General features: G+C 44.8%; 1 long non-coding RNA gene across 3 annotated transcripts in view; it reads left to right on the forward strand.

Annotated features, from left to right (window-relative positions):
* The window catches only part of LOC308062603, a 33,257-nt gene extending 21,862 nt beyond the window's left edge, over positions 1 to 11,395 (forward strand). For 2 of the 3 annotated variants that reach the window (XR_013927629.1, XR_013927630.1), the window contains one exon: positions 77 to 11,395. This is a non-coding gene — a long non-coding RNA (uncharacterized lncRNA). The remainder of the gene's footprint in view (positions 1 to 76) is intronic. The other variant, XR_013927628.1, reaches the window with a different exon arrangement.
* The last annotated feature ends 13,315 nt before the right edge of the window (positions 11,396 to 24,710 follow it).

The raw sequence follows: 24,710 nt of genomic DNA on the forward strand, positions 1-24,710 counted from the left end.
TCAAAAATAATTAATACTATAATTTTGACAACATACAAGTCCAATGATCTGGAAGTGAAATTATTCTCGTCTGTAGCCCTGCAGTGAGTTGGCCTTCTGAGGAGCGGCCCCTTCCCCTAACGCCGCTCCGCAGCGCGGCGGCCGGCGTTTCCCGGCGGGGTGAGGTGACCTGCCGGCCGCCCCCGGAGGCCTGCGGCGGCGCCCGCTCGGCGCTCCCGGCAAGCCGTGCCCAGGGCTGCCCGGCTCCCGGGGCGCTTTCCGCGGAAGAGGATGCTGTGAAACGGCAAAATCGATCGGGTCCCGGGTCACTTGGCAATCCCGCTGCACGCCCGCACAAGTACGAAAGACTGGGAATGCTTAGTTAGTGCTGTTCTGCTACAAGAGCCCACCGCAGCCTTCCTATTTTGTCGGCATTTGCTCCCTTTTAGTATCAGTACTGCTCACTGGGAATTTGTTGTGAACTAAAAGCCTTAAATGCAAAGTACTTCCCAGGCCAGTAAGAAATATTTAAACACTTCAGGCATTCAGTCTGTGATTCAGAGATTTATTTATAAAACTGTTGATTTTGGGACACTAAACCATCGCATTTAAACTGCAGAAGTGAGTCATATTTGTGGGAGGTAATTACTACCAGAAAGTACAACTAACTTTTGTAGGTTTCTCTGTAAAATGTCCACTTATGATCTGCAACTACTAAAAATAACATGCTTTGTTGAATTTCAGCACAAGTTATCTTTACAGAATTATGTGGCTTTATACATATATTCTGTTTTCCTGACATATGATAAAATAAATGACTCACATGCCTCAGAATTTATTTGGGTGTTTTATATGGACTGTCCTGACCAGGTAACTTGTTCAGCTTACATACTTTTAATGAAAACCAAAGACTTTGTGGTAACTGCTAGAGAAAAGCCATTTAACATGGGAACAGCGATTGCAGCTAGCACTTAGTGTGTTTGTTCGTCAGAAGAGTCTCTGATGTCTTGTATCATCCAAAACCATAATAATCTACTCAGTCTCTTTTCTTCTCCGTGGTTAATAGATCTTGCGAGCTGAGGGAGTTCCAGATGTCCAACACCTGCAGAAACTACTTGCAGAGCAGAAGGAACTTTCCTCATTATCCCTCAGTCATGACTGAGGAATCTGAGTTTATTTAACTTGTGGTCACTTCACAGCACTCCCTACTAGCAGATGAGTCAGATGCTATGTCACCTATCCCAAGAGAATACCCTGCAATTGGGTTCAGAAAAATAATGCCATCCGTCCTGGCATACGAGGCTTTGAACAGTTTTTCCCATGTCAATCAGAGACTACTTGAGGTGCACCATAAACCCAAGTGGCCTTTCATTGCTAGCAGACCCGGAATCGTTGCTAGCAGACCAAAAATGGAGTTGCTACCCAGAATTTAAACCACAGTCCTCTGAATATCTCCTTCCCCTCCAAAATGGGTAGTTTTAGAAGAGGCCTTCCTTTAAAAACTGCAATTACCTGTGTGTGCGATTTGCCAGGAGTCAGGTAGTCTCTGCTACATTTCCCAGGAATCCTGTGACCAGATCACGGTCAGGAAGTCTTTCCCCTGTCTTCCCTGGTCCTCCAAAGTGAATCCAGCTACCGTCTTTGTGAGGTGATGGGGGGTCAGATGGTGGTAGGATAGGATGGGCCTTCCTCTTGCTTTTCCCTAACTTTCTGAGGAAGAGAACTAAATATTGTCGTCCTTAACTATGCTTCTTTGAGCAGCTCCACCCTACTCTACCGATGGTTCTCAGACAAAGAAACGCTTTTTCCTGGCCTTTTTTTTTTTTTTTCCCCCCTTCTTTTCTAGAATCAGATTTTAATTACCAGCTGGCTCAGGGCAAATATGCTGCACTTGGCCATGGCAACAGGGCTGGCTGGCAGAGGATTACTCCACATTAAGGTTGTTCCTCGTGCTGCTGGGATGCCAGTCCAATGTACCCACTCAGGAAGAGGGCTGGCTGAGTGTCAACCCACGCTTCGAGACATCACTCGTAGTGGGATTCAGCTGGTGGTCAGGGAAGGTCAGGACTGTCTTTCAGCAGCATTGGACTTGGGTACACCTTACATTAAGTAACAAATTGCATCTTTGAGATGCTGTATCAGTACTACTTGCTACAGCAGAATAGGGTTGGAAGGCAAATTGCCTTTTCCCTTGAATTCATTCTACAGGAACGTAGGAATTATGATTTCAATCAATTAATGGCCCACCCACTCTAGTGTCTTCAGCCAAGCAGCAATAGTCCCCAGAGCTTCAGAGAAAGAGAAAAACCTGGTAATAAATATTTATATAAGATGTTTTTTAGGCAAAGTTCTTCCTAATACCAAAGTTATTTTTGCGTGAAGGCTCGTGAAAGATTTGGAAAAATCTTTTGATGGCTTCTGCAGTGGAAGGAAACAGTTGCATCCCAAACAAAATGCAATGATGGGCTTGAAATTAGAAAAATATTTCACAATAGCAATGTATTATGGCTATTATTTCACAGGATATTCGCTATCAAAATGGGCTGAAGATAAAGTCATATTTTTTTTTCTGTTTACAGAGACATTTTAGAGTTTTCAGTGTTCATATTGAATGAAGATTTAACCAGATGGTCCTTACCATACAATTGGTAAAGCAGTTTAAAGGATGTCACCCTCTAGCAACCAGTGCTAGGGATTCAATGGTCATGAGTAATAAAGCTAAGCACACTTCCACTGAAATGAAGCATTTTTTATATGTAACTTAATTTCAAAATCTCGAATTATTTTTGTCAATAATTTTTAAACTTCCTGATTTGAGAAGTTAAGTGTGACTACATCTTGCATACATGGAGAAGGGGGTCCCTGCTAATTCCTCAGCACTCCCTCAAGCCTTTTGGAAACCCTCCAGATGGCTGCAGGCTCTTAGGAAAGCTGGTGATCACCACTGAGCCTTGGGCTGCACTGTGAGCTGAGTGCTTTGGGGTAGGCTCTGTGTTGGTTAAAGCGGGTCTACTTTCATGACTCATAATTTTTACTGCAGCAGTGAAAGAGCAGCATATTCTGCTTCACTTATGCATTTAGATCTGCCCAGCACTTGCCTAAAGCTGAGTTCACGTATTTGCAAAATACTGTTCCCCCTGAACTGGATGCCAATGGGTGTTCTCCTGGAAAAGCCATGTACCAGTCACGTCCTCTGCAGTGCCCCTGAACCATATTGCCAGTTTTTTGCTGTTATTTTGCAGGAGGGATCAATATGAGGGAAGAGAATCATATTAGCACTGTTTATACTTCTTGAGACTGATGCACATCCCATTAAAACATATTTCTGTATTGTAGTTAGTCTTTTTCATGATATCACTGTTGCTTCAAAACAAGTAAGCCAGGGATGGAAACGCTGCTGAGACTGTGCTGCTAGCCCTTGATGACTAGCAGCAAAGCCAAATTCTAGGGGATGTTTGCTAAAATACCAGATTCAGGTGCCACCTCAAACAGGGGGATGCTAAGTCAGCCCGGCGGAGCTCCTGCTGCCTCTCTTTCTCCAGACAGAAGAGGCAAATAAGAACCACGATCCTTCTAGGAGGATTTGACTAGCAGTGGTGAGGGCTTGGCTAGAGGGCTTAAAGGGGGTGCCAGTAAAATGGTGCCCCAGCCCTGGCACTCGCAGCGGGCATGGCGGGGGTGGCATGGGGCTGCCACTGCCGAGCCTGGTGACTTGTTGCACTTGACAGATCCTGCGCTCTGCACAGGCAGCAATAAAGGGTTTTTCCCACTTCCTAGCTCACCCAGTCCTACAACATGGCCCCTTTGTCTTGTTCCTCCCTCTAGCTGCAAGCTATTGCTCTGGGTTAGGGGTAAGCACTCTCCTGGGCTTTGCTTCTTGTGATGCTTCCTCTGGGCTTCCCCCACCATGGTCCCACTATTTTTAGGCATGGTTAGTTGGTGAGCCTCCTGTAAACTACAGCAAGTAGAAACTCCTCAATGGTACATCTCCTTTCCTAACAAGGAATACCTTGCCAGAGGACTGTGATGACCAAGCCCAGACCTTGCATCAGGAGAGGTTTGCTACATGCCTTCTTGCTTCTCTGCCCTTCTGACTTTGGTAAGGACTCTACCTTATAGTTTCAGATGAAAGACTCTTGCCTGATACAGAGAAGCATAAGAAAGGCTGCCTGCAGGCAGGCAGACAGACAGACAGTAAGCTAACTGCATTTTGGTACTGAGCTCGGACTCTGCAGTCTCTGGTTTAAGTGTTTTCGAGTCAGTCGCTTCCAGTGATTCACCTTCAGGGGACCTAGAAGTGTAGTGGGTATTGCAGGGGTAAAGACCGGTCATAGATAACTCATAAAAAGGAAGAAATTTCAGTACAGCAATTTAAATGCTAGCTGACAATTTGTTTGCCAAGTTTTAGTTCAGTAAAGTTGAAATGGCCAGGTTTTTAATGCCAACAATTGAGGTTTGTAAGGGAAATACCAAACCAACCTTGGCGGAAAAAGAGGCGGACATTAAATTACAGGGCAAAGACTACATCTGCTTTGTAAGTGGAGAAATAAACAAGTCACAAAAAAGAAAATCAGTTTGAGTCCTATGTTTAGGCAGAAAAGTGTAAGTTTTACCAGTAATGGCTGAGCTCAAGCGGATGCTTAGCAATCTGTACAGAACTGTCAACGAGGGGAGCAGAGAAGGGGACCGACAAAGGGAAGTGCTGCAAAAATGCTCAGAAGCTGTTGCTCGGTCTCATCATGTAAAGACTTAAAAAGAGCCCAGACCACAAATTCTTGACTGTTCTTATTTTAGCAAGTGCCAAAAAGACACATTCTTTAAGGTATACAATGGTTTTTCTTGGATACAATGTTGACAATATACACTTGCCATTGGACTTTGGTGTAATTTTTCCTGTATAATGTGTAAGAGCGTGCCCCTGAATTCCTGCAGCAGCAGCAGGCCAGCTAAATTCACTGTGAGCCCTATCTTCCATCCAAGAGGCATTCCACTGAAGTTGGAGAAACTATTCACTGCGTGGGGGCTGCCAAGGCACACTGGAGCAAGGATAGCAAAATCTTTTCCCGAAATATTATTTCAGTCATTTCAGTTTTATAAAGGACAGAAGAAAACATTACACATTGCATGGGTAGACTTATTTGTCTGCTCCAGAAGGCTGAACGTATTTCATCCAGAAGTGACAGTGGTGCCTGAAAAACCGCTTCTCAGAATTAGTAGGTTTATTTTGTAGTGCAGCTTGCCAAGCCCAGGTTTCCAGACCCAGTGATGGACATCAGAGAGGTCACAGAACAGAAATGACAAAGCATAGGTGCTGGTTCTTATACAGGACCAACGTAGTGATAATTTGATCAAGCAAATTCTGCACTATGTACTTCCCTAATGGATATGCTGTATACATAGTTAGCGGCAGAGACTGGCAGTCAGTGGCCAGTATTTCCAGACTGCTTTCTTCAGATTACCTATGAATATGATTGTCGTGCTGTTTTTAACTTGCTAGCTCAACTCAATGTTTTCCTGTTCAATTAAGCAGATGTCATGCTATGGCAGAGTAATTCTGGGGTTTCTGCAGTCATTTATTCATAACTGGGAAAAAAGCAGCACCAGGTAAAATTTGGGTACTCAACCACATACAGCAGCCACCTATACATTCCTTTTGTGATGGCTGTAGTCATTTGCAATAAGCTGCTGCACTTTTGCTTAAGTGGGAGTGCTCTATCATATGCAAATATGTAAATCTTGCAATGCATAGGAATATACAGACTATTGCTACTCTTCCTTAATCGATGCACGAACTTTGTCGTTTTTACCTACCAAATAAAATCAGAGACAAGTTTTACCGATTAAACAATCTGTAGCAGCAGGAATACATTATTTGGTTTTCCTTATATGCTCCTTGCTGGAGGTAAATAAGATATCATTGCAATACCATTCACTCTGTTATAGCTCTGGCTGTGTCAGCATTTAGATTACAAACCTCTTCTTCCAGAGGTTTATAACTCAGCCATAAAATGCACCCCAGTCTGAAACTTGGCACACATGGTCTCAGTCTGGCAATGAATTTATCTTACAAAAAGTGAGAACAATGCAACATCTCTTGGGCACGTCCAAGTTATAATTGTTTAGGATCTTAGCGACAGACTGGATCTACATAGAGAAGCCCAGAAAGTATCCACCTGCCTGACACATTGCTCCAGCCTCACCCTTTTAAGGTCCCCATAAAATCCATGTGTGTCAAAGCCTAAAATGTTTCATGAAGTTTTTGCACACTGCAGTGAGTTTAATTCAAAAGGTGACATTTCAGAAAAGGTGTGCATCGCACTTCTCCAGGCAGCATTCCCACCGCCTCCACTGCTCCTGCGGCGAGCAGGGCTCAGCTGAGCTCCCAGATGGCTCTTCATGGTTGATAACCAAAGCCCAGACCTGCTCTGATGGTGAGGAACAATGCCCATTCCACTTACACCTGTAACTTCATTTCCCAGAGCACGAACGTTGCCCCTCACGGCCCCTGCCAGGGCCTGACCCCCCTCTCCCCCTCGCATCTCGTGCGGCACAGAAGCTGTGCATCTCCTCAGCCACCGCTCCTGCAGGCGGGGGCCACGCAGAATGCCGGGCTGCCTTCCGCGCAGGGGCCCCGCGGCCACGGCTGGCCTTTGATTTCCTATCAGTAACATAGGAAAAGGTCCCATAAAGAGCGGAGCTGTTAAAGTCATCGGGTTTCATGTTCAGAGACTGAATTTGCCATGCCCTCCCCTTGGGCTTGTTGAGAATTTATAATGTTACAGTCCCGGAGGCCAGGTGTCCTTGCTCAGCCGCAGCCTGACGGGGAATCAGTGCCCCCGCCATGCAGCCAAAAGCCTCCCCCTCTGCCCTGGCTACCTACCCAAAGTCCCCACCCACAGTTTCCAAGAGACCTCCTGGTGTTATCGCAAGGCTTTCTCCTCCAACTAGTACTGGAACGTAACTGGGGTAAGTTCACATCCTTGGATTTGCCACAAAATTACCATTTCCAAAGATGTTAGTGAGTTAAAAGGTGAATACTATTAGAAGAGCAGGCAAAGCACCTTTTCATGAAGCACATCTACTCCCTGCTCTTGCTCCGTGCCACACCTCAGTTTTTCTCCTCCGGTTTCAAGAACATGTTTTGGCTCTCTTTTCATCCCCAGCCAAACTGAGGAACTGAGTGAGCACTAGCCAAGTTTACCAGGTTTGATATACAGTCACCAACCGACAATTAAGAAAAACATTCGGGGCATATAGCATATAATAATATACAGATCCTGAGTGATACTGTTACTAACCGTTAAAAATTGTATTTTATTTAAATAAAAATAGAAAGGCTGATGAAATTTTATATAGAATCCATCTTTAGGACAAAGATATGAGATGTAGTTTCCAAAGATTAATTCACTTTCATCTTATGATATTTCCTTTTGGAAAGCCTCGACCCTCCAGGTTCTCTCTGTTTCTGCACTGCAGATGGTGGCTGATCATAATATTGATTGCACATGTTTAAAAATGAGCCATTTGCTACTGTATCTTTAATCCAACTATTATAAGACTATGCTTAGAAAAAAATAATGTAGTTTTGAGCATATACATGCAAAAGCATAGCATTAATAATACCATCGTCTTAAAGTATAACTAAACCAGACACCTAATATTCTATAAAAATCAGTTTAAAGAAAAACAGACACAATGTTCTGACTTGTTTAAGCCAAAGTTTGCATTGGATGTACATTCAAGGCATATTTTGCCTGTATTGTTCAACTATTTATGCCATTTGGAAGGAGATTATTTCCAGTCTCCAGCAATGTAACTGATCTTACAAACTCACTGACAATCTGTATCACAGAAATAGAATCCCAGCAATTAGGTGATTAAGTCACTGACGCAACCAATTCAATTAAATATTTGGACTCAATTTTAAAATTTATGTTAACTGATAGTCAAGCTGTTTTGCTGTCTCTGGGGAACATTAAGAAATGGGAAGGAAATAAATCTTAATATGAAAAGGTGCAAGCTGTCATAACAAAGGTTTGGGGAGAAAAATAGACAATCAAAAAATGTGATTCAAATCTTTTAAAACTGAGTCAAAACTGTACATTGCACACTTCCAGAACTCAAGAGAGTTACAGTGATATACAACCTTCTTCCTGAATGCAGGATAAGACCTTGTTTCATTAGATACTTGTCTGGCCAGGGAAGGCACATACATTCTGTGAGCTTACTGGAGGCACACATTAAGCAAGTGTGTTCACCCTTACATTGGAAAAGCAGGGCAGTTCTTTCTGTAGTGGTATTTATAAAAAAAGCACAGATAGCTAAAGCCTATTGTCACCAACTTCCATTCCTGATGGAAAAAAGACAGCAGAAGCATCCACCTAGCAGATAGCGTGTGAAATGCAACATTAGCAGAAGTGAACCAGTGAATCTAAATAAGAAAATAATTTCATGGCAGCAAAAAGAAACCACTCAGAAATCTTATAGAAGATTTGCTCTGGTAGATTGTTAGACTGAGTCTGAAGTTGGAAGAGGTATCTCCTTTGTTGTGATGTTATTTGTTTGTGGTTATGGAGACAAGATGTTTTTCTCGGTGCTGAAACCCTTGAAATGACTGGCAACATTCAAAAAATGAAAATATAGGTCTCAAGTGACAAATTGTATTAAAAAAACATCATCAGCTTTCTTGGAAATTTTTCTTTGAATGTATGAGTTCAGGAAACAGTCTGACATTTTGAAGAAAATTAACTGAACAATATCTCTTTTTCTGCCTAAGGCTTTCCCCTTGCTGGACTTAGTGGTCATGTAAAACTGTGCTGAAACGAGCGTATGGAGGGACAGATTTTTCTGGCCATCCACCGAGCAGCTGCAGCCCAGCTTTTCCCCCCCTGTCCCACAAGCAGTGCATTAACTCCAGCCCAAAGAGCCAATGTCATCAGGATAAAGCCTTGTGGCTTTTGTGGCCTAATAAATCCTTGGTTTTATCCAGACACCCAAAGGAAAGCCATCTGGGCTACACTGGGCAATTTGTGAGTGCCATCAAATGAGCAGTCATCAGCTGAGAGCAGCTTTTGATTGCTGCCAGTCCTCAATATGTGAAAGGTTTTCTCTTTCCGTAACAGTTCCCCAACTTATTCAATCCTTCTGCTTTGTCTTTGGCCTTATTTAGGTGTGATGTGTTTAAACTAGATTAATTTATCTTGCAGAGGTTGGCTTTCTCCGTACCATCTGCAGACGCAGATTAACACCTTGAAAATCATGTCGGCTTACCGTTGAGTGCCTCTACCAGGATCGAAAGCTATCACAATTTGGTAACACACTTTCATTCATCACCTATGTAAGATGTCTTACTTGCATTCTGGTCCACGATTTCTGAGAGATTTGTTTGTCGAACTGCTATCTGAACCATGGTCCAGCCTGACAGAAAGACTGCACGGGTTTACGAAGTATTTTATGCAACAAAACCAAACATGGGTCAGAGAAGGGAAAAGAGCTTCTAATTATTATTTTCAAAGTTGACAACCAACCAGTCATAATTTCATAGATTTCCATTACAACCCTATGAAAGAGGAGTCACCTCATTTCTGAAACTGAAAGTCTTAGCCACTGCAGATTCCCTGTACAAATGGTTTTCCAGACCTCTGATCCTCATTATATACCCTTTATTCTTTGCAGTTCCACTGTGTACCATCTGAAATGAGATAACCAGACCCACATGCAGCATTTAAGAAGCAGAAGCACCGAGGACTGGTGCAGTGGCACACTGGTTGCTGGTCAGCTTGCTGTTTCTCTCCTAATAACTCTTACAGGCTGCTTGTCTTTTCCGCTATTGCAGAGCATTCTGCTGGTGTCTTCAGACTCATCTGTCTCAGAAGCATCCCTGGTTTGGGGAGACACAAGCCTGATATTTCTAGATGGTGAAGAACTTTCTGCTCGTAGAGCTGCCCTTAAACTTACCATGATTGCTAATTTCAACCAAAAAGCCGGAGGCCAATATATGGCTGCAGATAAAACTCTCCATTGTCATATTGAGACTAGAGCAGGTTTCTTGCTAATATGGTCATAGGTGAAATGCACAGCTGTCACAGTTAATCCCTGTGCACTAGCGGGTAGCTCTGACCTCCTGGCTGGGACGGGAAGGTGCATGGGAGAGAAGAATGCCAAAGATTGGAAGGAACCATCCATTTAACTTTTTTATTTCCGTTTGCACTGTAAAGCAAGTGTGTTCTTACTTGCTTTAACAAGTAAACACGTATTTTCTGGGAGAAATGGCTTCAGATTACAATAAGAAGTTGATCCTAAGAAAACATTTTATTAATTTTATTTGTTCAGAGAGCTTTGGAAAGGTGATGGAGGAGCCCATATTCTTGACCAAATCGGCCTATCGTTAACCAAATTTAACCCTTCACCCCAGTAAAAAAAAAAAAAAAAAGGTAATGTAAATATTGCTTAGTCTCATTTTCCATATTCCCAGTGTTATTATTTCAGTGTCACATGGGCACTCCACATATATTTAAAGTGCATATGCTGAGAGGAGCCCTTTGACTCTGCCCTTTTTGTTATTTCAATGTCCAGGAATGAAATACACTGTTTATGTGACTCCAGGCTTTGCACTTGTTCATGTGCTGTGTATACTGTTCATAAACTGGGTTTATAAAATGGAATGACCTCAGCCACCTAGTTTTCAAGCCCCAGGTCCAGGTGTTGACACAAATCCTTCAGTCTCAAGCTCATTTCTTTTTTTACGTTACTGATGACTTTTATGTTAATTTTGTACTTTTTTCTTGCTACTTAGAAAAATGCATAATTAAATTAAAGAATCTTGGTATCCAGCCTTCTCCTTTACTGAAACTTTAAAACTCCCTTAAAGGCCGCAGTTTCTTCCTTCCTTAATTATTTATGTTTTGAAAATACACTTCTAAGAAGTTGTGGTTTCTCCTCATGGCAGAAGACAGTTCTCTATTAGTTCAAGATACCAGCCAGATTCTGCCCTAATACGAGACATGTGATACATTCAGAGTGGGACTTGCAACCACCTGTATTTCCAAGATGGAACAAACAGAAGAGCCTAGTGGAAGTAACTTTTACTCTATAAAATGCTTTATATTTACTAAGTCCAAATTTCATAATGTCCCAGAATTCCCGTCCTAACACACCCACCCCCCACAAATAAGGAAGCATTGCTATCCTTGTTTTATGTTAAAACAATGATACGATGACATAGCTCATAATTTGGGGTGAAGTGGAAATCAGAAATGTCTGACTTTGTAACCTGCCATTGCATCAGACCATCTAACGCTTTATCTTCTCTGTTCTTATATCATTATATAGGAATAAAATATTCTTCACCTCTTTCTTATCACTTGCTTTTATTCAGATAAACCACCTTCTCCCCCACCCCCCCACCCTGAGAAAAGAGATGAACTTCTGGAATTTTTGATTCCCCATTTGCAAAATAAACCCAGACTACCTTGGAGGAATGTTTTAATAAAATGAGTGATTTCAAGGTAGGAGGTCATGCTAGTAGGAGGTCTTGAGTGAGGCTCTGGATATATGAACCTGCTTGGAAGCTGGGGGAGGAAAACAGCCTGCAAGCCAGAGTATTGTGGAGAAGGCAGTAAAAGGTCAATCTGTGTGCACATGGCCCAGAGTTTGCCACAGGTGCAACATCTTTATATATCATCACCTTTATTTTCCCATCTTTGGCCTCAACGCTCGATACATGCTGTTAGCAGGGTGTGGGATTAATAAACAGACTCCAGGAGCAGATGGAGTAGGTAGAGTTGGGATGTATCTGTGCTGGATTTCCAGGTAAAAGATACTTGGAGTAGCGGGCAAGTGGGAGCTAAACCTGAATGCTTGTACAGAGCTAAGGCCATGGTCATGAAAAGAAGAAATTGTAGGTAAAGCTTTGTTATTCTACTTTTGCTCTCAAAAGACACAAAACGACAAGGAGTGAGAGTTCAGCAAACAATGCCCAAACCACAGAATCAGTGGATAACAAGGCCAGACTAATAGCTTATTTCAGGCAGATGAGACTGCCCAAGAGGAAAATAGATATTTATACTATGCAGATGAGAAATCTGGCATCCTCTATGAATCGGAGACATTAAAGATTCCCCAGTTAATGACAGGGTCATTTGTGACACGTGCTTCCAGCTTGCAGGAGTGATCAGTGATTCTAAACCACAGATAAATGCCTCAGAATAGTGAGGGCCAGTAAGCTGTCCTGGGGCAAAAAATGGATACAAGAGCAAAACAGATATGGGATACCAGAGAAAGCTGTCTGTCCTCTCCTGCACTGTCAGAAAAAAACATCGATGCTGGTTGTGGGTGCAACTGGGTGAACAAAGCACTGTGGAGCAACAGGATTAGGTGGGGAAAAGCCACCAAGAGCTGGGTCATACCACAAAACTCATTCTGTGGCCAGTAAAGAGATGCAGGCAGCTGTTGAGACATCTAAGCCAGCGTTGTCATCACCAGGATCACGCACTGCTTCTGCTGGAGGAGAGAGGCCGGGGGGATCACTGGGTGGTATCAAAACAATCCTCCTAGGAGGAAGCCCCTGGGGGACCACAGCCTCTGAGAGCCTGAGATGGGGTTGAAACTAGAAATAGTCTCCTCTTCCCCACTGCACAGGGTGCACTCATGACTGCCAAGCTGCAGACCGTTTGTTTTTGCAGGACAGTGGTAAAGGACAGACAGGCCTGCAAAAACAGCCATCATTCATCCGCTAATCCCAGCACAGAGTGGATCTGCCTGTGGTTGGGAGAAAACCATCAGGTAACCAAAGCATCTGCACCAGCCGAAAGCAGTTAAAGTCAGTATTGAAAAGAATTATTAATGGCTGAGGAAATGCTCCCTAATAGTGTATGGAATAGTGTGCACCACTTGCGGCACAGTAACGGGTCCTGGGTTTCTGAGACAGATGAGCCATTCAGCCACCTACCAATGCCGGACGCAGCTCCTGGCAAGCAAAGCTTGGCAGAAATGCCCCTGGGCATCAGGCCAGGTGGAGAGGTGCTGCAGCACCAACCTACCCACACCAGCGGCTCCCAGGCATCGCTGGGTATTGCAGACAGAGCTGCATGCCAGAGGAAGCAGGCAGGAATGTGTGGCTGCACTCGGCAACCTCAGCACAAAGGTCAGAAGGAGAATATTAGGGCAGAATTAGCCAAATGCTAATCCTCTACATCTGATGTCTGTTAATTTCTAAAGAACACTGACTGACAAGCCTCAACCAAAAGAAGAAATATGGCCGAGAAGGCAGCTGTCTTTCCTCGCTTTAGAAAGCCTGGGAACAGGCATGGGGAGACCCTGGGGGCCTCGTCAGTGAACCACCAACTCCAGTCCCCATGGGACAACCAGAGCTCCAGCCTGCTGCCTCAGGAGGACAACTGTGAATAATGCAGAGCAAAATCCAGCAGCCCCGGCCATTTGCTAGCAGAATCCCAACATACTCAACACAAGAGCAAGACTGAGAGAAGAATTTCTCTCCGTTTTCTTTGGGTTCATTAGTTCAGCTTTGAGTTTTTTAGCATCCCTAGAATCCCAGAGAGGTCCTGGTGGCACATATAATTGCAGCAAGCAACTACATGAAGATTTTTTTAGTACTACAGTGGAAAATAAGGTACTGCCCTTACAACAACATTCAAACTGTATTTCTCTGAGGAAAATAAATAGTATTTACACATGATGACACTGTATTTGAAATGTCTAAGTAACTAACAAAGCACTAATGAACTCTCGGTGCTATAGAGAGTAAGGCAGCTCATGGCCACTTGTAAAGGGATAGTGCCAAAGAAACTACCCCTGTGCTGCTTGGGAAGAGACCATCTGTGATCATGGCAATAGGCAGAGCAGTAGTCCCAGCAGACCATCATTAGGAGATGGACATGCGGGCAAGCTGGTGAATATCTCTGCCAGCCAGACTGGGATGCTCAGCTGATGTACACCAAACAATGCAAGCACTGAGTGATCAGGCCAGGAAAATACCAGCCCTAAACCAGCGTCAGAACTCACTTGTTCCGTTTTAAAGACAGGAACGACATGGCTATATTAACTTGTTGCTTCTTTTTCTAAAAAATGGGCTATGTGGAGGGTATTCAAGCAAGAATTGAGATCATGAAGCGCAGGTTACATTTTCTCAGAGAGTAGGTTATAGCGCACTACAGCAAAATTCAATTGATTCAGTACCATGGGAATCTGAGCACAAGCCCTCTTCCCCTGGGTACCTGCAAAACCAGTGAAAGGCAGGAATGACAGTAAAGAGCCAGGAGCAAAAACTACACAGACAAGAAGAAATGTCTACTTGGAAATGCTGTGCTCTTGCAGCAACTCTCCCAGGGACTAAACAACAGCTCAGCAAGAGACTGATGAGTAGAAAAATCAAGACCCCAGGGTAAGCTGGCAGACAGGCTTTCAGCAGCCACAGGCACAATGGTGCTGGGCTAGATCAGCAGCTCGCAACAATAAAGGGAGCTGAGGGGTAAAGGCACTATCAGACAGTGGCCGAGTGGAAGACCAACGATCAGGCAAAAGTCTGGTGTGGTTGGCAGTGAGACATGGGGCATAGCTGGCACTCAGGGCAGCAGTGGAGATAAAACCGAAGACAGACCAGCAGAAGGCAGTTGGCAAGCACACAGGAGAGCAAGGAAGACACAGCAACTGATAAGTGATTTGACGCAGGAGTGCTGGGGAAATGAGTGTCCCAGGAAGCTGGAGGAGCAGCAGGGCACTAGCCAGGAGGACTCAAGCAGCCAAAGGGGCTTTTAAAGCCTCGTCAGTAGCAATAACACAAACAAGATGTGGAAGGCTGGACTGAAGAGGAGCACACTTGAAAGACAACAAGGCTCCAGGCACTGCTGGGCTGTAGCAGTAAAAGCCAGAGGCCAGTTCAGGCTGTGCAGAGGTATCTACATGCTCAGCAATAGCTGCCAACATGGCGACAATAAACAGCTAAGAGGAGAGATTAACGACCTTCACGGGTCTTGGAAGGAGCATGCATGGCCACAGAGAGGGCCTTGGAGGGGGCACCAGGAACTGCATCTGCATTTGCTTGGCTTGAATGGCTGCGGCAGCTCAGGTTTTACAAGTGTGGAGCCCTTTCATGTTGTTGTCCAGTGCCCAGAACATGAAACACTTGAGGTGAAATCCTGCCCCCACTGAAGTTAATGGGAATTTTGCCTTGAGTCTGGTTTCTCTCTGCTCACACTATCTGGTATAAGGAAAGACAGATCCCACCTCAAGAAAGAGTGGGGGAGTGGGGGGGTGGGGGGGTGGGGAAAGCAGGCAAGGAAAGGCTGTAGTGCAATTTTGCTGGTGAGTGTGTGCCGGGGGTGGGGGGACAGGGCTGGTGTCCCTTACTGCTGGGGACCAAGGCAGGCCCAGGGCTTGCTGAGCTGAGCAGAGACAGGGAGCAGGGCTGAGAGGGCAGGAAAACCCTCAGCACAGAGGGAAGGAGATGAAGGAGGGGGCTGGCAGGAAAACAAAAGAGCAAGCCCAATTAAAAGCTGCAGCAACAGCTCCCAAACGGTGAGGGGGGACCACCATCATAGCACAGGAGGACAGATGGGAGCAGGCCACCAAAAAGACACCTCGGCAGCACCAGCAAAGACACCACAGAGTTGAGAAAAACATGGGAACAGGCTTCCCACAATGCCTCACTGGTGTCTTGGTTTTGCTGCTGCATCGGCAAGGCAAAACACACTCCTGCTGTACTGCTGGGGTGGATAACATTCAGGGCTTTGAAAAGTGAGAAATGGGTAAATTTATTTCTCCGTAGTCACCACAGGAGGAAGGCAAAAACATTACTGTCAGTTCTTTGTGTATTTCAGCAGGAGACCTGAATCCTATGGGTTAGTAAAAAGCAAGTGGCAGAAGCAAGGGGATAGGAAGATCACAACCAAAAGGTAGTTCAGTATCTGGAAGTTGTGTAAGGTGCTGCTACAGGAAAAGGAGCAGCTGCGTGCATCTGAGCTGTGCCCATTCCTTTGACTCAAGCAAGTAGTTTTCATTATATCTTTGGAAGACACAATGAAAGACCTTGCAGAATAGGTCCTTTCCATTAGCTGAAAGCTACAATTGTGATACATACAATTCCTGATTGTCACAGTGCTGAAAGTGCTACAAAAATTCAGAGAGAAATTCCCACAGTAAAGCTGCCAGTGACAGATGACAGCAGTGCTGAGAAAGGTAGAAAAAGAACCAGAGCAAGAGAAGTCTTTGGGCAGACCTGTTCAGGGCTTTTTTCCCCCCCTTTGGCTGGAATGTTTTCTGATGGGAAATGCCCACTTGACCATATCGCCATTTCCTTTTTTCTTCTCCTTCAAGAATGCACGTCTGAAGCCCATGGCTTGCCTAGAAGTCTCTTGTTCCTCCCCAGCTAAAATGGACATGAATTTCCCAGGAGGCTGTGATGACCAAGTCCAGTGTCTGTCCTGCAGGACCCGGCAGCAACACCAGGGTCCCTGTCCCACCACCAGTGCTGGGGCAAGGGGCTGGGCTAGGCCACCATGAGCTCTTGCTAGAGGGAGTGGGCAGGCACTGAAGAAGCAGAAACCTTTCAGTTTTCACTCTCCTCATCCATGTGGAAAGTAATTTCTGGGGAAAAGACTGTGGTTTTTACGCTCCTGGGCTATTGCATGTCTAGCTGGTAGCCTGAACCCTGCCTGTCTCCATGCAGTCTCAGCTCATCCCTCCGCACCACCACAAAGAGTTGTTCCCAGCAAGTTGGGCTGTTGTGAGGTCTAATTACTGAGTGTTTTTGAAGAACCTCATTCATTAGAAGAGCTTGAGCTATACAAGTGCATATTATCATTTAGGATACTTCAAGATGAAAGGCACTTAAGTGCTTGACAAACTGAGAAAGCAAATGCATAAAGGAACCATGCTATTCGCCTCTGAAATGAAGCATCTGGGCTGAGACGTTACAACTGTTCCAGGCAGCGGTGAGGTGAGAAGGACCAGCCCCCCTCAGGTTCAGCTGAGCTCAGGGGCCCTGCTGGGGGGCGCTGCCAGAGGGACCCCGGCACTGGGGGGTGTCCCTGCTTCGGGAGTCTGAGCCGAGGAACGGGGCAGCTCCAGCTGGGCACTGCTGGGCTGCTGGGCCCCTGCCCGAGGCCCGCACATCTTGAAGGATAGAGCCCGAGGGTTTGCAGCTGAGAGTTTCCCCTAATGGTTCTTTCCCTGGGACAAGAGGAGAAGGAAGGAGAACAGGGATGGGAGAGGTTGTGTGCCACACGTCTGCACCAGAGCGGGTCACCTAGGAGGGGCAGTGAAAGTTCAGGGTAGGAAAGATTCATCGAGCCATCCTTTTTATGGCTATTTTGCATGCATAACTTTGAGCTGAAATAAATACCGGCGAATGATTTACATGCCTTCCAACAGGTCCTGTAGCCTTTCAGAGGTATTAGCAGTGTGCCTCCAATAAGGAGTGCTCTGTTTTTCCATGATAAATCCATGCTACACCATGCCTCCCACGTACACAAGTACTCAATTTCTGCAGCAAGTGGAGATAGCAATGAAGAGGCCTGGAAGGAAACCAGAAAGTAGATTACTGAGTACTATAAAGCATTTAAAACACATGCTGTAGTGAGACGGAAGCTTTTTAGAGGGTCTTTGTGAGCTACACCCTTGGTTTTGCTTTGCCCAAGCTGTCAGTCTTGTAAAACATATATTCAATTGCATGTTGCAAATCTCCTAAAAAGGATAGAATTAGTACGTATTACCATTTTTTTTCCCAGTTTCTTAAACTGTGTACAACACTGATATCAAAGCACTGAGTGAAAAATATACTGGACTATATTTTGAAGACTCTTTAGAGGGGGAAAAAAAAAGCTGAAGGAATGCTTCTTAGGTACTTTCAAAGTTGCTGAGCCCTAGTGTGGCGGTACACAAAGGCTGAACCAAAGGGCTCCACTCATCTGACTTGTATATTGTTTCTTAAGATATGGGACAAACTGTTTCATATTTGACATCTAATAATCATGGGAGTCTTTATTTCCTAAATATTAGTGCTGCAATTTATGTTTTAATTCCAAGGTCATCCATTTTTCTGTCACTAATTGCACTCTCAGAGGAGTTCTTATCATTTGCACTGTCCACCTGTGCACGATGGCTCATTGTTTCATCCTCTGCTCCGCTCTCCTCCTTCCTACCAGCCTCTTGGCCTGAGTCACATTATAACCCTAACTGCTAAGAACATGGCTGGCCAAATCTAAAAAAATTCATTGGCCGTTTTAGCCAGGCTGTAATGTTTTTTGGGCTGTGTCTTTATTTTACTTTTTTTCACTAGATCTTTTATCTCACAACAAGAGCACTTGTAAGTTATTCAAAACATTTGGTAGGGTCTAGACCAATTCTTTTTGGTTTGGGAATTGTAAGTAATCAAATCCTGCTGATAACATTGTAAGTCAGTAGGGCTTCATGGCCTTGGAAAGGATCAGGAGGGCTTTCCTCTTTTAACAAACCCCAAGCTGTGCGAGTGCCACACTGCGTAACCCAGGCTGAGCTGAGTCTAGAGCTGAGAAGGAGGAGAGTGCGGGGATCACACCCCACTGTGCAGGACAGCTGGGGGTCTCCTGCTAGCTCCTGCCATGCACTGAAGGGCTTTTGCCTTTGGCTGTCATGTCCCCCACTTTTATCCTCTCTGTGGCATCCTCTGTTGCCTCTGACATGCTCTTACCATCCATTGCTGTTATCTTCCTCCGTAGATGTAGCACAGCAGGGCCGTGTTTCTGCTTTGTGCGTGCAGGGGCTGGGGCCGTTAGTTATCTACAGGACCATACATAAGCAAGACAGCAGTTATCGGCAGGTCACCTTGCAGCTCACCAGCCAAACAGAACTTAAGTGTGAAACAATAGTTAACATTTGCTGGCATCTGTAGTCTACTTAAATCCATCTGTCTTGAAAGACACCCTCAGCTGGCAGTCTGGAGAGTCTTAGAACTTCTTGAGTCCTTGTATGTTGAACACCTCCACCCTGGGTGACTCCCAGGAGAGGCATTTTGCTCCCTGCACCTCTAAAAGTGGAACTGTCTTTATTCATATTGCTGCATTTAGGACCAAAAATGTTGGCCCAGGCTGATAAAGACACACTGAGCTGTTCTGATACTGACATGGCAGCATATATAACAGTAAGAAATCAGTATTACTGAATGCCACTTTTAGGTGAATTTAAGGTTGTAGAAAAAGTAATTCAACCTTATGCTGTGCTGTATAAAACCAGACTCTTCTATTACAAATGAAAAGTGTAGCGCAGCACAAAGAGGCAGAATATTTTCTAACTTGTGCAAGCATATAGATGTATCTTTTATATTTTATTCATATTTTCTTATGAAAAATCAGTGATTTAGGGGATTTGTAATAGAAAGGATCCTGTGATGCAACTGGTACCTTCAGCTCCCTGGAGCAGAACTGCAGTATGTCTTCCAGCAATGCCCTACGCAGTCAGGACTTGCTCTGAAGAAGACTGAGCTCCCTCCAGCGTGACTGACATCAAGCTTAATTCGTCAGGATTCTCAGATAAAGTTAAATTTCAGCAGCGTAGGATTTCTTGCAGCCCAAGGTTGAGGTTTTGAGAACTTCAGTATCATGTAGAACAGTTCCTGAATATGAACAAGGTGGACATAGAGGAAATATGATGCCCCCTCAAATATGTGGACTTTATCAAGCAGGTGTCTGTGAACAAGGAAGAAAGTAGAGGAAGAAAGGATGGGAGGAAAAGCCAGACAAAAGGCAATATCCGGGCAAGATAATAGGGCCAAGGCAAATTCACAGTTAGTGTGTGATGCAGTATTGAACCCCTAAAGCTCCAGAAAGTCCTGAAAGTCTGGAAGCATGCAGCTGAAGGCACAGGCTGAGTGGACTCTCGCTAGCGCTGCTGAAGCTAAAAGATATCTAATTCAGCCTTTAAAAGTTGATTATTCTGAATGGAGATATGAGAAACACACTTTATCTGACAGAGCTTGAATCTGGTGTGCCAGCTTCAAAAGAACAGCTGCTGCAAGCGCATTTCGCAAGGGTTCATTAAACATTGGAAGGAAATTTCCAGAGTCAGAATTTACATTGTGGAGAAGTAACTTTAAAAATAAAATGCAGCCTAAGTTTAACAGAATGTTTCTGTACCAGCTGCTTCTGGAAACAGTCGCTTCAATGCAGAAAATATTTCTTAATAATATGCTATGCTATTGCATAAGAACAGGAGACAGATATGAAGTAGGCAGAAAGTTAAAATGAAGTAGCGTCTCCTTCTTTGCCCAACTTCATAGATACACAGGAGGGAAACAAGCACCAAAAATTGCCAATAAGTGAATGAAATGCTAGAACTTTTTCTTCAGTGGTAATAAAAGAAACATTATTCCATGCTTGTCATAGGGGTAGGAGTAAGGAAGGATGGAGGGAGGTGGTGAATATGAAAACTGTTCCACATCCTTCAGGGAAACCAAAGCAACTCAGAAGTGGCAATGAGTCTAGGTCTGCTAGAGAGTGTGGGAGGTGTCATGTCGTGGGGAGGGGAGGGATGGAGAAGGGCCTTCATCCTGCTGTGCCCTCTAAGGCTCCCCTCCTTTGCCAGGACCAGGACTAGAGGACAAATTCATGTACAAGTCAGTGAAAGCTGCATCCTTTCTGTGTTTCCTTCAATCCACCTTCATTTACTTTATTTAACATGGACTTAAATGTGTATATGTCTTACACGTCGAGAGGCTGAAAGATGGTACAAGCCAAAGCAGCATGTAAATCACAGCAATTAATTTTCTTCTTGTCAGGTGAGCCCAAGAAGTAGAGAGGAGTCTAATTTAATTTAATGGGGAGTCTAATTTAACGTAATGGGGTCTAAGCAATGCTGCTATCATGCAGACACCGTCTAATCCTGCCCAATGTTTCTCCAATCAGTGCTGGTACAAGCGCTCCTTAGGAACGTCTCCTGAGCACAACCAAGGCTTAAAAGTAACAGAAAGGGACACTTTTCCTAAAGAAAAGGATTTAAAACCTTTACTGCAAAACCTGCTCCAATGTATTGCATTAGAAAATCTGTGAAAATGTTCAGCGAAAACAGGAGGTAGAAACCAGCCTCCCTTTAACCTGAATGAGACCCTTTTGTAGTAGATTAACAGAGGAGTTTGCCTTTCTGCCACAGGGGCAGAGCTTGTCAACTCATTTAGAGCAACCCCAGGAAAGCAGACCTTCCCACCTTACACACACACACAGATCGGGGGGGGGGCGCAAGAAAAGGGAAAAAATACAACAAAAGAAGACATTTGTCAGGCTATGGTTCAGGGCACCGTTTTCTGTGCTGCAGCTTCCTTCTGCGCTGTGAGCACGCGGAGGGTTTGGTCACGGCAGAGGAGAGTCAGAGGCTCCGGACAGCAGGAAAGGGGCTGGCTGGGCTTGCTCTTCCCTTTCTCAGAAGAAAGAGAGACTTTTCCAGGGATGCTCTGCAGGCACGGTGAGCTGTGCCTTCTCACTGGAAAGTGTTCCATGCTGTGTTTCCATTTGGGGCGGCTCCACCTTCCACCTGCCATGTACCCGCAGAGCACCGGGGCCCCGCTCCCACTGCTGCTGAGCCCCCCGGCCAGGAGCTCGCCGCCACGGGCAGCTGGCATGGGCCGCACATGGGAGGTGGAAGTGCTTTAGCAGCTGCTCCAGAGGCAGGCAGCAACTTTTAATTGTCCAGAGTCCATCAGAAGAGCCCTTTCCTCAGTATGTGGGAAACAGCCGAAAGGGAAAGGGTTTGCAAAACCCAGTTTGCAGTTTAAGGGGTTCATCCTTGCTTTGTACAGCTGAGAAAATGCATGGGATTTTCTGTGCAACCAGGAGAAGCTCAGTCGTATCAGGTGGAAAGCCACACTGGGGTGCTTCCCAACCTTTCTCAACATTTACACAGTGGATAAAGTCTTGATGGAAAGTGTTACAGTCACAGTATAAATCACTCCTTCAGGAAAACACTGGGAATTTTCCTATGTATTTGCAGGAAGTACTTGGGGGGGGGGGGGGGGGGGATGTTAAAGGCCCTAGTATATCAAGCCCATCCCTTTGGTTTTATGATGAAAAGAGAAAACTCTCAGAGTCTGTATCTGCAGTCAAAGGGCACCAGGAATACTTACCATACAGGAGATGCCCTTAGCATGGCAGGTGATTAGATTAAAATACTCCAAATCTTTCAAAAGTTAATGAAAAGCTTTGCACTATATTCTTTTCCTACTTATTTTGGGTGTGAATAAAAAGTAACTTCATTAAAGTCAGTGAATTACAACAATTACCAGTACAGGAGGAGAATGGGCTCTCTGGAGAGACTCCAAGGTTTCATCATACTGGCTTGCAGTCTGTTTTCTCACTATGATCCCTTTTTTTTTTTGTTATTTTGTCAAGTCAGGCTGAAGAGATTAAATCCCAACTCCAATAACTGTTCAATAGTTTAAGGTCTATAAAATATTTCTCTGCTCGGCAGTTTGCTTCTGCATAATAACTTCCAAAGATTGATAATGTTTCATCTCTGAGGTTTTCAACCAATGGCGTTAACTTTTAACGTGCCCTCATTTACTGCCCCTAATGCTTTCCTTCTCTTCGGTTACGTCCAGCCTGGCAGCGCCCATGCCATCGGCGCATTGCGAGGCGAGGGGCAAAGTGTGGTGAGGGAAGGGCTTGGGAGGGATGTGCAGCCGAAGGGAGCCTTTCCCCCTGCTGTCATGGGGGTCACCAATAAGCCGAGATCCTGGGACTGGCCAAACCCGAAATGCCATGGATGTGGGGTCTGCTCCCGGGAGGGTGGCGATCCACCTGCCGCCAGAGATGGCTGCCAGCTCTGGCGAGGCTGGGAAAGCAAGCGTGAGATTTTTCTTTTGCTTGACAAGCCTCCGGCCCCAACAGTTTCAGAGCCCCCCTGGGTCTCCTTTCACGTTTTGGGAACAAATCAGCATCACATACGGGTACAAAACATGGTCAGGAAAAGAAGAGAACCCCTATTTTGAGGGAAATGGACCAACAATGGGCTCAGCGAGTTGTTTGTGTTCTGCTTGGCAGGACCCAGATCGCTTTTCTTCCTCGGCTCCGCACAGTGATAGAAGCAGGGCTGCAGCACTTAAGGCCTTGGCACCGTCATCTCGGTTGGGATTTGGAGTTACTCCAAGAGGCCCAAGAAACCTGCACCTCAGGCCAAAAAATGGAGGCTGGGAGTGCACAGGGCTGCTCTGGAGGCTGGATGATTTAAGGTAGATAGCAGCAATTTGAAAACGCCTATTGCCTGGCTACTCCTTCAGCCTGTGAAAGTGTTTGTGGATGGCTCCAAAGTTTCAGCTGCTGCAACAGTGCAATTACTTCTCTTTAGGAGATTTGTTTTTTCCAGGAAACATTTCCACCTGTAAAAAACTCGGAAGAAGAAATCAGTAAATTCAAAAGAAAATCTGCAGAGGCATTTGACCCTCTCAGTTAAAGAAGGAGCATGAAAGCTCCTCACTCAGATAATTTCTTCTGAGAAATTCATTGTATTGGTTACTCCCCAGTTTCACATTGGGATAATGACAAGATCAATAAAGGACAGAAACGTCTTTGACCCATTTCCAGGAACAAAGCGCGTAGAGCTCAGCTATGTCCTTGGATTCACATAGTATCATCTATCATTTGCCACGATGGTTTCATCATCATGACAGGGTTGTCTGGATGAGGTTCAAGCAAAGTATTTAACCTCAGGTGGCTACTAGAAAAACTGCTGTGCTTAAGGTATTTGCTTGCCCAGTCTGATTACACAGTCTTGGATTGCTTATTCCCATGAAATTATGAATCATTATGGGTCACTTTGCATTCTGCGCATTCACTTTTAGAATAGAGTACAAGTTGTTTGAGCACAGGGGTGTAGAGCAGCGTCTTCCTGGTGGGTTCTGTGGGAAAACAACCACACTAACAGATGTATTCCTCAAGCAGTAAGTAAATTCACCTGTCTTCACATTTTCCCATACAAAATTCCCGCTGCTGCTGTTATTTCCAAATAATCGTCAGCATGGGAAAATCTTCCAGATTAAGGGAGGCATTACTCTGCATGTGAAACCAAAACTCTGAAAACTGCAGAGCTCTGCTTGGAAATCACAGAGTGTCTTGAATCCACACCTTCCTCATATATATGGAAAAAGCCATGCAGATATCCCAAGATATTTTCTGCCTTATCCTGACACATTCTGTTAATGCTGATTCTGAAAAGCCCAAATGTGATGTCTGCCATACAGATAGGTTGGCCTTAAATGAAATTCTTAAGAAAATACATTATGAAGAAATGTGTTGGCATTCCCCTGATGGAAAACAGAGGAATTACAAGGACAGTTTAAAATCACCACACAGCCATGCAATGTTGATGTTTGAAGGTGGAAACAGAGAGGTAATGAAAGCAAGACATGGTGCGATGTGGTACATGGTGGGAGCTACGGCATCAAGGCTGCAGTACTGTCATGATTACAGTGAAGACCTTGATGTCTGGATCTGCCTGCTTATTCCACAGCTTTTACCCCCAGCTCTTTTGCCTGCAATCACACATTCCAGGTACATCCTGGATTGCCAGTCCTCTGAAAACATTACACTGGGGGCTTCAACTGTGAGATAAAAGTGACCTTCTTCATATAGAAAATATGGCATCATACTAATGGGGTTACCTAGAAGGGAAAGAGTTAAGCGTGATGGCTGGTAGCATGAACACTGACACTGTCAATGTGCAGAAATCCAGCTCTGGTACTAGCAGGAGGAGAT

The sequence above is a fragment of the Falco punctatus genome, assembly GCF_963210335.1.
Source record: "Falco punctatus genome assembly, chromosome: 4".
NCBI classification, from domain to species: Eukaryota; Metazoa; Chordata; class Aves; order Falconiformes; family Falconidae; genus Falco; species Falco punctatus.